This window comes from Eulemur rufifrons, chromosome 29 (assembly GCF_041146395.1).
Source record: "Eulemur rufifrons isolate Redbay chromosome 29, OSU_ERuf_1, whole genome shotgun sequence".
Classification (NCBI taxonomy): Eukaryota; Metazoa; Chordata; class Mammalia; order Primates; family Lemuridae; genus Eulemur; species Eulemur rufifrons.
Window position 1 is genome coordinate 1,727,498 of NC_091011.1, and position 13,199 is coordinate 1,740,696.

Below are 13,199 nucleotides of genomic sequence, written 5' to 3' on the forward strand. Positions count from 1 at the left end.
TGGGAGGGAGAACAGGTAGATTCCATGATTGTAGAAATCCCTAAGACTGACTTGTTCTAGTTACTGGGAAGTGCCTTGAAGACAGTGAACAACCTTGTTAATGGAAGGAATTTTTCGCTGGTTCTGTGAATGTCATCAAAGAACAAACAGTTTTCATGCACCTTTGCTGTGAAATCTGTGGCTACTTTGACATCTTGGCCAGTGCAACTGGGCCTCCCCTATTTTACCCACCCTCCTCCAGACCCTGCTTGCTCATTGCTACCTGGGGGCTCATGGTTCTTCTTCCTTCTCCTCCTCCTGCTCTTCGTGGTTTTCTGCATAGAATTTCAGAAATGTCCAGTCAGACATTGAGTAGCTCCACACCATCCCAACATCCCAACGAACACCGGCACAGATCTCTACATGTGGACCATTTCTATGGTAAGAAAATCTAAGGCATAATTGACTAATTGCTGGAGTATGAGTCTGCAGAACTTTGAGAAATAAAAAAATAGGCCATTGCAGTCATAGAAGTGCCCAAACCGTCAGAAGTGTACTCCTACTGAGCATCACAGTGGAAGGTCTAATTTTTTCAATAAGATGAGGAAAGGAAATAAAAGCTAATGTCTATATAAAAAATCCCAAAGAATTAGCAATGAGGGCACCAACAAAATGCTTCTGGAATGAATAAGCCATTGGTAGCAAGGTTGCAGGATACAGAGCTAATATATGCAATCAATTGATTAGTTAAATATCAGCAATGAAGAGCTGGAATTTGAAATTAATACACAATGCCATTTAAGGTAGCTCAAAAAAGACATTCTTAAGTATGAAGCTAATTAAATATGCATAAGGTCCACTGTGGAGTGGGGAACCTTGGGCCTTGGGGCCACATGTGTCCTTCTGGATCCCTGAGTGTGGCCTTTTGACTGAGTGCAATTTTACAGAACAAATCCTTGGGCTTGGTCACCTAGATTTGGGACCTTGGACACAACACACAAAAGCAAAACCCATGAAAAAAGAATTGATAAATTCAAGGCCATGATGCATCAGGAGGAAGGACAGAGTGGGGACATTGGGACCCCTACCCTGAGCATTCTGTCCTCTGCTCCCACCGGCCAGCCCTGTTCCTGTCATGGCCATAAATGTGACGTGCAAACCAGGACAGCCGGGTAAAGAGCCACATTGTGAGTGGAGTGTCTTGTGAGCCGGCACCTGGGAGCACCTCAGAGTCCCAAGGGCCCGTGGCCACTCACCTGGGCTGAGCGTGTGGACGAGGTGCTCTGCCAGCCTGCGCCCCTCCGCCAGGTGTTCACGGAGGCCCTGGCCCTGGCAGCTGTCAAGATTGTCCTGCAGGAGGAGGGCCTGCAGGTGCTGCTGGAGGAGAAATGAGCCATCTCTCCCCTCTCTCAACACCTGCCTCAATAGGGTCAGCTCTCGGGCCTGCTGTTCAATGACCCTATTGGCTTCCCTATGGTGGGAGAAAAAGCAAATATGAAAAGGCACAGTTGACAATAGATTATGTGGGCCGTGGCAGACATTTCTGGAAAGATGTCCCCAGGAAGCCTTCCAAGTGCAATTCTAGCACGTATTAGGTGACCTGCTTGTGGCAAAGAGAGAGAAGAATGTGCAGGGAAAGCCTCCCGTGCGTCACAGACTGCCCCTGTGAGATCCTTGACGCTCCCTTCCTGTTTCTCCTGTAAGAGGAGCCAGGTGTCTTCCTGAATCGGCTTCACAACGGTCTCCCTCAGTCCCTCACTGTGGCCAAGGCCTTTTCCACGTGAAGACACACCCAGCACGTTCTGGAGCAACTGGACATGCAGCCACAGGAAGCAATGTGGCAGGTCCAGCTGGGGCCAGTCGAAAGCATGAAAGACACAGGATGACCAGGCCAAGGGGACAACATTCTTTGGGCAACAGACTCAGAAGCCACATTCAGTCAGGGTGAGTGTGATTCAGAGTAAATGGGACGGTGACTGCACAACATTGTAAAGTTTTACTTGTATGACTGTGAGGGGTCCAAGTGCAGTGTTGTCACAGGGATATATCGCTCAGTGCGGAGTCGGGGCTTTTAGTGTTTCCATCACCTGAATGCACAGTGTGACTACACTCAGTGCTGCTGAGTTGTCACTGTACTTGGTTAACTTTATGTTACGTGACTTTCACCTTAACAATTTCTTGTTTGAAAGGAGAAAACATGGCTCTGAGTCACGGCTGTGGGCCAGAATACATCCTTAGTTTTGTTTTCATATTGTTTTATTAATATCTGTGAAAAACGTGCCAGCCTCATCCATTCCTGCCATTCTCGTGGCCCAGGTGGGCTCTTAGATGTCCCAGCTGAGCTGCCCACGTCAGAGACTCACATGTCCCCTGCCTGCCCCGCACACAGCACCCTTACCTGAGCTCGTCCTCCAAGGTCGGTGTCTCTGCCTGCTCCTCCTCCCAGAAGTCCAGCCTCACCCCCAGCACGGACTCCAGGACGTCCCTGAACTCGCCACACTCTGAGAAAGACACACACACCGGCCTCAGTGGGAAGCTGTGGCCACTGCCCACAGGGGAGGTATCAGGGTCCCTTCCAGGGACCAAAATATCCCCAGTCCCAGGTCCTATGTGGGGATTTCTACACCTTTAATTCTCACCCTCCCATCTCCATGGCCTTGAGAATCCCTATTGCAAGATGAGGAAGGAGAAGCTGAAAGGCACATAAAGGTACTTGGCATAAATCGAATTGGGATTGAGGAGAGTCAGAGTTCATATCCCCGAAGGTCTGACTCTGATCAGGGGCCACGTGACCAAGGTGCAGCCTGTGACGCAAATCACTGCATGGGGCGTGATGCAGTGATGCCTGCACAGCTAGGAAGGCCCCCAGGACCCCAGGACTGGTCGGGCCCTCGTGCTGGGAATGCAAAGAGCGCACCAGCTTCTCACAAGTAGATATTGCATCTGGATGCACCTGTGGGAAACATCAGGTGTTAGACCACGAGGACCCGAGAGAAAATTCCCACACGCTAGTGAGGCTCGGGTCACACTGGAAGTGACAGAACTGGGAGCTCACAGTGGCTCCTCTTCTCAGGCTCTGCTGTAAAAGCGACACAGGAATTAATGAATGTATCATTGCAACTCCAATTAATAGGTGCTACAATAGCACCGTGTAAACAGAGGAGGAAACTGAGGCACAGCGTAGACAAACAACTTGCATTGGCACCTGGAGACATTCCCAGGGTCCCTGCTCTACACACGGTCTTCAGCCTTCTTCCATCTTCTTCCTCTTCACAGTATTTCATCTGCTTATGATTAGATGGAAAGGAGTTAATAAAACACAGTTTGTCCTTTCCCAGAACTCATCTCTTCACTTCCATAACAGGCTTCAATTTTTATTTTCCTCTTTAATTCCTTGTGATTAAAAAAATCCCTTTGATTTATTGGAAAATAATTTGTAGGAAAACGATGCAAGTTCAGCCTCAGAGCTGCGAGATTCCTTCCAATCCTGCTGTGCACGTGCCCTTGTCCCAGGACCCCTCAGTCGCTCGGGCTTCTCTTCCTGAGCAGGACAAGGGCTGGCAGTGGCCAGGCGCACTGGGGTGGGGGTGGGGTCCATCCCACCCACGGCTTTGCTTGTCATAGGGGCTGCTGCTGTCCTCTTCGTCCCTTGTTCACACGCGGGCCAATGTCTCCTAGCTCAGATTGTCACGGTCCACCTGCACCTGCTGGCCGTCCTGTGTCCCTGAAGGTTCCCCAGCTCAGGGGACACACAGGGGTGGGAAAGCTTCTCTCCCACCAGAGTCAGCCCCCTGGACAGGGTCACTAAGGAATGTCACAACTGCCGTTAGGAGCACACTCCTCTGGAAGCTCCTCTGAAGCAGGGGCTGTGTCCATCCCAACCTTCCCCAGGGGGCAGCTCAGTGCTTTCCTGTTGGGCCTCAACACAAGCCTGAATTGAATGGAAGCTCATCAGTCCCAGAAATTACAACCACAGTGACGTTATGTGACTGCAGGATTTGGTACAGTGCACAGGCTCCTGAGACAAACCGGTGTAGCCTGTGCCCAAATCACAGGCACTTCCTTGGCAGCTGCAGGAATAAATAACTGACATTTTACCTCATGCCCCACCCTACTCCTCACCTGGAATCGTGGCCAAACTCTGTGTGCCTCAGTTTGTCCATCCTCAGAAAAATAGGGTTAAAATACCCCCTTTTCCCTTCCTGGGAATATAATCAGGATGGAATTTATTTTGATAAAGGGAAGAGAAGCACCAAATCTAGAGACTTTATTTTCTCAGAGAGAACACACACAACCATTCCGCACTGAGCATGTGAACCTACAGAACTTACTATATTTCCGCAGCTGGTTGGCCAGGGAGAAAGCGGTTGATTCTGATATACATAGTTTCTCCCTGAGGTCCAGAATCTTCTCCTTCACGTCCACCAGCTGGGAGCGCAGTTCCCGGCTGTCCATCTCTGCCCTCTGCCTGGACCGGGGGCAGAGGGACCCTGCCATGCTGGCCAGTGTGGCAGGAGAGGCACAGCCAGGGACTGGGGAGAAGAAACCCAAACACATGGTGGGTGAGGAACAAATGAAATCCAATAGGTTTCATCGGGACTGAGGGAGGACCAGCACTGGACTTCTTCACTTACTGTCAGAAAAATGTGATCCGCCAACAGCACTCGACACTCAGGCTCAGGATCCCAGAGCTCAGCGCTGAAGTCACCTCCAGGAGCTCAGAGTCCAGTGAAACTGAGCCAGTGGAGCTCAGCGAGCCAGGTAACGGTCTTCGGTCGTCATAACAGAATTCTGTGCGGGTGCACGGAATGTTAGGAGCCCTGCCCCCCAGGTGCCTGGGCCATGCCGATGCATAAGTCAGGTGGTCTGGCCTAAAGGGGACACCACTCATGGGGACACCTCCCGATCGGCCATGCTCCATAGTGGTGTAGACATGTACTCACGCCATAGACTCCTTCATTTCTCAGTAAATCTAAGCATGTTCCCTCTTGTCCATTTCTGTGTCTGTATGGAAATATCTAGGCAGAAACAGTTTCCCGACGAGTTTTGTTTTTCATGGTTGTGAAGTAGTCATCCCACCATTTCTTCACCATGAAAACACATCTTAGGACTTTTCCTAAATTAAATAATGTCAAACTTTTGCAATGTAAAAATGTAGATCTCTCATGACTTTCTTCTCTGTATCTTCTCCCGTCCCTCCAAATCCATTAGAAAGTATAGAACAAAATGCAGTTTGTAACACTAAGTGAACAAATACTTAGTTTTTCCATGTGGTTTCTGTCCTGAGTGTCCCTGCTGGATCCCAGGGTTACGTTGGCTTCAGTCCTCTCCCAGGGGGCTGTCTCTGCTTGTACCTGTGTCACGTGTGACCTCCCACCACCTACGTCCTCCCCTCTGTGCGGGCCGCTTCGGGTTGTTCCTTCCTGTCACTGAACATTAAACTTCATACTTGCTGCTAATGGATTTCTTTCTACTCCCTCGTGTTCCCTTTCCCAGCCGTCACAGTGATTGAACTAGTCCATGTGCAGGTCCTTGAATACACGACGTGACCATCTCTATTGAAAAGACTTGTCAACCTCATGGCAGGTTTTACATTTCTGGTCATTTCATTCACATGCTGCACAGGACAGGGATCCAGAGCACCTTTACGAAACCTTGTTCCGTAGATCTGTGTGTTGACCTGAAACCGCTGAGCTGTGGTTGTGTTCCACTAACCAAACATGGGAAGGTCAAGGTCATGACTCTGGGTGATGAGGCTCCACGGTGCCCATGTGCAATGTGGTTTAGGGACACAACAGGTGAGGCTGAGCTGAGAGGGACAGGCAGACAGGGGAAAGGGGCCCCCGAGTCATCTCCTCATGTTCTTGGCTTCCAGTCCCACCCCGGTCTGATGAGTCTGACACGGGGGAGACACCTTGTGGCCCAGGTCTCTGCAGTTCAGCTGCTGGGCCTGCCTGAGTTGAGGGTGGAACTCGTGTCATCGTGGACCCCGAGCGTTCGTGTCAGAGTCAAGGAGGGAGGACTGCTCGGCCACGTTTGACAGTGTGTCCCTCCACCCTAAACCACCCCCACACTACGCTGTGGAATGACGTCAGTTATGAGACGTATGTTAAGCCCCAGTGGCCACTGGGTCCCCATTTTCACCAAACACATTTTTTGAAAAGATAACATTTCTGTTTCTCTAAGCTCACTCACAGCTCCACAGCAGGCAGCCAGTTCACGTGCTGTATTGTGGCCACTGTCCTAAGTTCCATCTCCTTCCTCCTGTGTCACCCCAAGGGGATCCATGTCATTCCTTGGCCACAGAGGCAGAGCCATTTTCCCAGCTTATTTGCTGCATTAAAGACCTTCTGATCTGGTGTACAGGGCCAGCATTTCAGGCAAGTGGAGAGTGTTTTTGCTCCAGAAGTCACCAGGTGCTGCTAGATGCCGTCAGGTGTCTCCCACCACAGGACACTGGACCCAGCTCATCCATGTGTTCCCCAAAGCGTCACTTTCTGAGCAGGTTCTTGACCTTTGTAGAGACCCGTTGCCCGGCCAGACATTGTCCAAGGATTTCCAGTCCGTCACTGCGCTGTTTCTCTTCTTGTTGCTACAATCTAGATATGATCTGTGACCTAAACACATGCAGAGGACCCATGTTGAGGATGTGTGGCACGCGACTGTGAAACAGGAAGCTGGGACACTCTCTGCAGGACGTTCTCCACATGGTGTGGACATGAATCAGGATGAGGTGCATAAAACCCAGGGTCGTCACTGTTCCTCATCATCCTCTCCCTCATCAGCAGGGGAGCGAGTGGGGTGAGCTATTGATTCCCACCTACACAGACCCCTGGCTGAATTCAGAGCAGACGGCTCTCAGCTCCTTTCAGTGGGGACCAGAGGGCCTGTCCTCTGCTCCCCAGTGTGACGAGCACAGGACACTACCCACAGTGATCATGAACTGCCCTCACTGAGCTCAACTGACTTAGCTCAATGTCCCTAGGTAAGCACAGATGTCGGATTTTACAGATGGGGACAGGGTGGACAGAGAGTGAGACAAGGGTGTGGGATGTTTCTGTGTCTCTGAGCACAAGAGTCACGATGTTCCCCGAGCCCGTGAATGCAGAAAGCCAGTCCAGCCCCAGTCCCTGCGTGTTCCCTGCGAACACGGAAACTGTTTTATTCCCTCCACATTCGTTCTTTAATGTGAGATCCGAGAGTAAATTATGAGCTACTGAAATTCTAAAAATAGAGTCATCGTTTAATTAATTTTGATGTGACGGGAGGTTAGGAAAGTATGGAAACATCTAATTATCCGCAAGAACAGGGACCAGCGTACCCTTTCTGGCAGACATGGACTTATGGGTCCAATTAAACTTGCCTCATGGTGTCTCCAGGTGGCCATGACGGAGTCAGCAGTTCTCCCTGGAGACCTTGGCAGCGTTGACCTTGACATGACCTGGAGGGTAGATGCCGGTCGTGTCCTGGGAGGTCAGGACTGTTGTGTCCCACAGGCTCCACCCAGCTGTTAGAAACAAACAGAAGGGGGACCAGGACAGCCACTGAGGTCACCCCCACACCCCATGGGACCTTCCCTCACCGTCACCACACTTGCCACGATGCACGGCCTACCGGCCTGAGAGCTCCGCGGACACTGGGACACGGTGTCATCATCTCCGTGTTCACGGTTCCCACTCGGGCCCGGCACCAGGGGGCTCCCCGCAGTGGTTGTCAGCGACGGAATAAAAGTGGTTTCTGACTCCAGCATCCCGTCTACACTCCTTCCCCGAGTGTCCTGTGAGGGACACGATGCTTCCTGCCAGGGAGCTGCGTGTCTCCTTCTGTAGAGAGACCCCTGCCCTACAGTATCCGAACTCAGGGACAGTCCCCTGTGGGGGTCTGGTGACACCGGGACTGCTCTCAGGAATTCCCTTCCTGTTCACTGCGTCATGGGGACGACGTGTCTGTGACCTCTCCTCCCGTTCCCTGGGCTGCCACCAGACCTTTCTCAACTGAAAGGGACAGAGAATAGACAAGTGTCACTACTTCATGTGCAAGGGTCCCCTGTCCCCAGGTCACTGGCCTAGAGCAGCATGTCCACCCTTCTCCTGCTCAGCCCACCCTCACCTGGAGGACGTCCACTGCCAGGACAGCCCTGAGGACGAGGCTGCTGGAGCTGGGCTGGGCCTCACGGTCACTTCCTCCTCCGCTTGGGGTTGGTGCTTCCCTCAGTGTGAACGAGCTCTGAGTCCAGCCTGTGGGTGTCCTTGGCCAGGTGTCCAGGATCCCTGTGCCCTGAGCTCCTCTCTCATCCCCACTGCTCCACCCAGGCAGAGGAGGGTTTGGGTGATGACAGATGTCTCTCATTGACCCCTGATCTCTGAACCCAATTTGTCCTCATTCTCACCCCTTGTGTGTCCACCTGCTCCATCGTTCCCATGTCCTTGTTTTGGTCATTCTCATCCCCCAAACCTGCCGGCTCCCCTTCGTCCATCTGCTCCCTCCGTTCTGAGTTCTCAGGGTGTGGCCTCAGCCCAGGGTCCTGCAGGGGACAGTCACAGTAGGAACCAAGGTCAGGTCTCCGCTGTGGGTCCCAGGGCACCTTTATCACACAGCTCAGCCCCCAGAGACTCAGAGCAAACCCAGCAGGAAGGACCCTGGGAGAGGTGCAGTAGGAACCTTCACTTCCTGATGGGGAAACTGAGGCCCAGAAGGACTAAGAGATTGTCCCCAGCTCCCTCACCCCTTGGTGGCAGCAGGGCCACCTCACAAGCCTGGGCCTCAGCTTCCCTGTCCAAAGCACTGAGCTCTCCCACCAGGGACTCGCATCTCAGTTTCTGGAATTTGGGATCCAACATGGCTATTTCCACTGTTAAAACATCTCAGATGGCTCCGTCCTGGGACATATCTTTTATCACAATTCTATAGTTCTTAGTCCTGTGTTTTCTTCTTTAAGAAGAGGGTCTTGCTCTGTCGTGCAGGCTGGAGTGCAGGGCCATGAACACAGCTCACGGCAGCCCCAAACTCCTGGGCTCAAGGGATCCTCCTGCGTCAGCCTCCTGAGTAGCTATGACAGCGGGTGCACACCAGTACCCAGAGCTCATTTATCATTATTGTTAATATTATTTGTAGAAATGCTGTGGTACTATGTTGCCCAGGCTGGTCTTGAACTCTTGGCCTCAAGTGATCTATCTCCTAGACCTCCCAACGTGCTGAAATTACAGGCTGGATCCACTATGCCTGATCCAGTTCTATTATTTATACTCAGTTTTCAATCAATGACTGGTCTCAGGTGACAAAGGAACACAAAGGATAAACTATATGTAACAGAATCACAAAAGAAGTATATTAGGTGATTATCTATAATCTCTTCAGTAGGAAGATGATCTTTAGTGGACTCTGTCCGCCCTGGTGACGACAGGTCCCCAGTGTCTCCACGAGCACCTGCTACGGAAAACAGTCAATACTAGTCAAGTGAATCATTCCCCGTCACTAGGAGTAATTCACTTTTACCAAAAACCTCTCATCCCAACCACCGTCCCAGCCAAATTCCATCCTGGGTCAGTGCGGAAGCAACAATAGCACAGCCTCGGCACAGGCGATCTGAGATTCAAATGCAGCTTCTCGCAGGCCAGGGATACTTTAAAGGAGAATTTCTCTACCCTCTTCAAGGCTATAATCCTCATGTGGAAAATAGGGCGGCACTCACCACTAGGGTTTGGGACAGTTAAATACAATAACATGAAGCTGAAAGGCACCCAGACTTTACTAGACACAGAGCTAAAGGACATGCATATGAGTCACTGGGACACTTGTTAAAACATCTCTGGAGATAAGGCCCCAGAATCTATTTCAGAGAAGTATCCCTAGAGATTCTCACGTAAGAAAAAAGGCCACCATTAAATGTACATCCTGGGAAAAGGTACCCAGAACTCTGGGAGCCACAGGAACAACTCAGCTAGAGCAGACCAAGTCCCATGTCCGTGGTGGCCTTTCTTTGGGAACTGTCCCCTTGTCCACATAAGATGTCTCACCTGGTAGGGGACAAGAGAGGGAATCCTGCTTCCCCAGCCTGGCTTTTAGCTCCTCCATTCTCCTTTAGGTTTCTCCCTCTGATTTAATTGCTGGAGAATCGCAGCTCTCGTGTGGGTCATTGTTTTAGAAACATCCCTCTGATTTTCTCCCCCTTGGAGATAGCCCGGGCAGAGACGGGTTCTGGTTCTCTGCAGTCCTGGACTTTCTCCTAAACCACCCAGGTGAGCTGAAAGAAATCGGGACTGGCAGGAGTCAGGTCAGTACAGAGGACCCAGAGGAGCCTGAGACCACGAGGGCAGCCCCCATGGGAGACAGTTGGAACCATGTCATGGTCAATGTGAGACTAATTCGGGTGGGAAGCATGTCCCAAGCCATTAAAGGAAGGTGCTGCCATGAGGATGAAGAGGAAGAAGCAATGAGTATGAGAAGAAAGAAAAAAGTAAAGATTCCAATGAAGACAAAATACGTGCAAAGCCAAGAGCCCAGAGGCAAAGCCCCACATCACAGAGGATTCATCCAGGCTTTGACCTCAATCAAGGCACTCACGCAACTATTGATGCTGTTTAATTATAGCCGTCCTAGTGGTGTGGACTGGGGTCTCATTGTTTTCTTCTACATTTCCCCAATATCTAATGCTGTTGACCATCTACCATGTGCTTCACTGCAATTCATGTATCTTGTTTGGAGAAATGTCTATATGATTCCTTTGCCCATTTTAGTTGGATGATTGTATTTCTGTACTTGAGTTATAAGAGTTCATTATATTTTCTGGGTATAAAATCCTTACTAGGTTTATCATTTGCCAGTATTTTCTGCCATCCCATGAGCTGCCTTTACAATCTCTTGTGAGTGTCTTTTGATACAGGAAAGATTTTAATTTTGGTGGTGCCCCATTTATCTGTTTTTTTCTTTCTTCTTTTACTGCTAAAGCTTTTGGTGACATGTTTACAAAACTGTCAAATCCAAGGTCATACAGATTTGCCCCTACATTTTCTTCTAAGACCTTTAGTTTTAGTTCTTAAATTTAATTATTTTATCCATATTCAGTTAATTTTTAATATTTTGTTCAGTTAAGATCCACCTTCAGTCATTGATAATTTTACATGTCTACATGTGTAAAGAGATCTTCCAGTTAGTGGGATAAACTTATATTTGCTTCTTGTACGAAGTTTTCATTATTTACAAATGATTTAAAGCATAATAGCAAGTAAACATTTTTTAAAAAAATCTCTAAGACAATAAAAGTCATTCTGAATGCTAGCCTGTAAAAGTATTGAAGTGGAACGTCATTGTCATAAGCAGTCCCACACTGCCCTCTGGTGGCTAAATGAGAAAATGGCATGAACGCCGAGGGGCTCCCTGGTTCTGTTGGCAAAAGGGGAGGACACTCAAACTTAGATACCCCCATGTGCTCTGCGTCACCTTCCTGAGAGCTCACACTGTTCAGACTCTCCTCATCGCCGCCTGGATCCCCCAGTGTCCTCCCGACTGGGCCCCCCGACGCTGCCACCTCCACACTGTCAGTCCCTCACCGGGCTCAGCCCCCTCAGTCCTGCTCTCACCACATCCTGCTCTGCCTCCGAGATCTTCCTCTCCGCAGCCCACGACACGACGCACGTCACCTCCCCGCCTTGGGTCCTGCTCTCTGTGGCCCCACGTTCTCATCCAACCTCACTTCCCCCCAAATTGTCCTTGTGCAGATCGTCCCCTGGGGTCAGGCTGCCCCCCACCCCAGCCCTGCACCAGGGTCCTTCCAGCATCCAGGTCTTTGTGCACAGGCTCCTCCCTCGGCCTGGTGGCCCCCAGAGTGACTGAAGGCACAGTTTGCCACCGTGAACCCTCACTCGAGTGGGACACTCACTAAGAGCTCGGGATAGCTCCTATTGGGCTCTGGGGAAACATCTCCACCCGACACGCCTGTCTGTGGAAGGAACTGTCAAGCCCAGAGACGAGGGTCGCACACTCGGCAGGACTGAAGGGCACTGAGGCAGGAACCTCCTCCAGGACTCAGCACGTCACCTGGTCCCTTCTCTACTATCCCGGGAGGTGAGCTCACTCCCTCCCCACCTGCCTTTCCCTCCCTGCACAGTCGTAGTGGTCTGGAACCTTCCTGGGAACATGGCCAACTCCTGACACCCCGAAGCCTCCTTCACGTTTTTACTTATTTAGCCTCATGATTGTCACAAACTTCATTTCCCCTCAGCTCCCTTAGGTCATTCAAATATTTGAGCTGGGCGACACCGCACTATGGTGTCAAATGGCAAGGTTGATCATTGTCAGGTTTCTCCTGTGTCCAGACGTGTGGCCCTCACCGATTCTGGACCCTCCTCCACAGATTGTTAGACAGGTGTCCCTAATCCACCCACGTCCTGGGGAGTCTTGTCCTCCCACGGGGACCTTCCATTTGCACCACTGCAGATGCAGACCGAGGGGCTGTCCATGCAGCCTGGTCTCGCTGGTGGCCCCTGAGCTGCGTGGACCCCCTTCCCGCCCCTCCCCTGAATGGCTACAGAGCCAGGTCTCCCCAGCCTGGTCCCCTCAGGGGACGGTTACAGCACAGCTAGACGTGTGGCACATTCCTGCTGCTGGCCGGAGCCTCCTCCCTCTGGGCCGAGCCTGCGCAACCCACGCTGCGGAGACACTGTCCGTGCACAGGGCGAGGGACAGCGTCCGTCACACTCCCGAATTCTGTGCATGGTGTTACACAGCTATGCGGAGAAAATCCTCACTAAAACATCCATGTGTAATTCAGGCGACATTCGTGCTGTGTCTGCCGGGGTTTTCCCTGCAGGGAGAGGGTGGGCGGGGCAGACCGCCTGTGCCACCGCTGCCGGTCCCGGCTGTGCACTGCACACACACACGGTTCACACTATCGCAGGGAAGCCAGGCAGGAGGTGGCCTTCTGTGATTGTGACCCCACTGCAGAGGAGAACTGGCCTCCCCTGGCCTGTGGTTAGTGACGCCTGGCAGGGCCGTCCCCTCCCACACTCAGCTCCCTTCTGAGACGTGTGTCTGAGCATCTCCCTTCCTCCTCACGGGAGCCCAGGCCGGGCAGGGTGGCTGTGAGACTGAGCCTGGAGCTTTCCAAGGGCCCCAGGACAGCCAAGGTGAGAGCAGAGACCCTGGGGACAGGGCGGGAGAGACAAGGACTTTTGAGCCCCTGATTGATTGCCCCTGGGCCTCATGGAGCTGCAGCTCCACAT

General features: G+C 51.5%; 2 long non-coding RNA genes across 3 annotated transcripts; both read right to left on the minus strand.

Moving 5' to 3' along the window:
• Window positions 1–274: 274 nt before the first annotated feature.
• LOC138377215 (uncharacterized) lies at window positions 275–2,406 on the minus strand. The gene is made up of 3 exons (XR_011231775.1): window positions 2,378–2,406; window positions 1,236–1,450; window positions 275–314 (listed from the first exon to the last, which is right to left on the minus strand). It is a non-coding gene; the product is annotated as an uncharacterized lncRNA (long non-coding RNA).
• Window positions 2,407–2,414: 8 nt separating this feature from the next.
• Window positions 2,415–8,337, minus strand: LOC138377216 (uncharacterized). Of its 2 annotated transcripts, XR_011231777.1 has the most exons (4): window positions 8,089–8,337; window positions 7,594–7,973; window positions 7,343–7,486; window positions 2,415–2,480 (listed from the first exon to the last, which is right to left on the minus strand). It is a non-coding gene; the product is annotated as an uncharacterized lncRNA (long non-coding RNA). The 2 variants fall into 2 exon arrangements; XR_011231776.1 differs by having other exon boundaries at window positions 7,594–8,336.
• Between the last annotated feature and the right edge of the window lie 4,862 nt (window positions 8,338–13,199).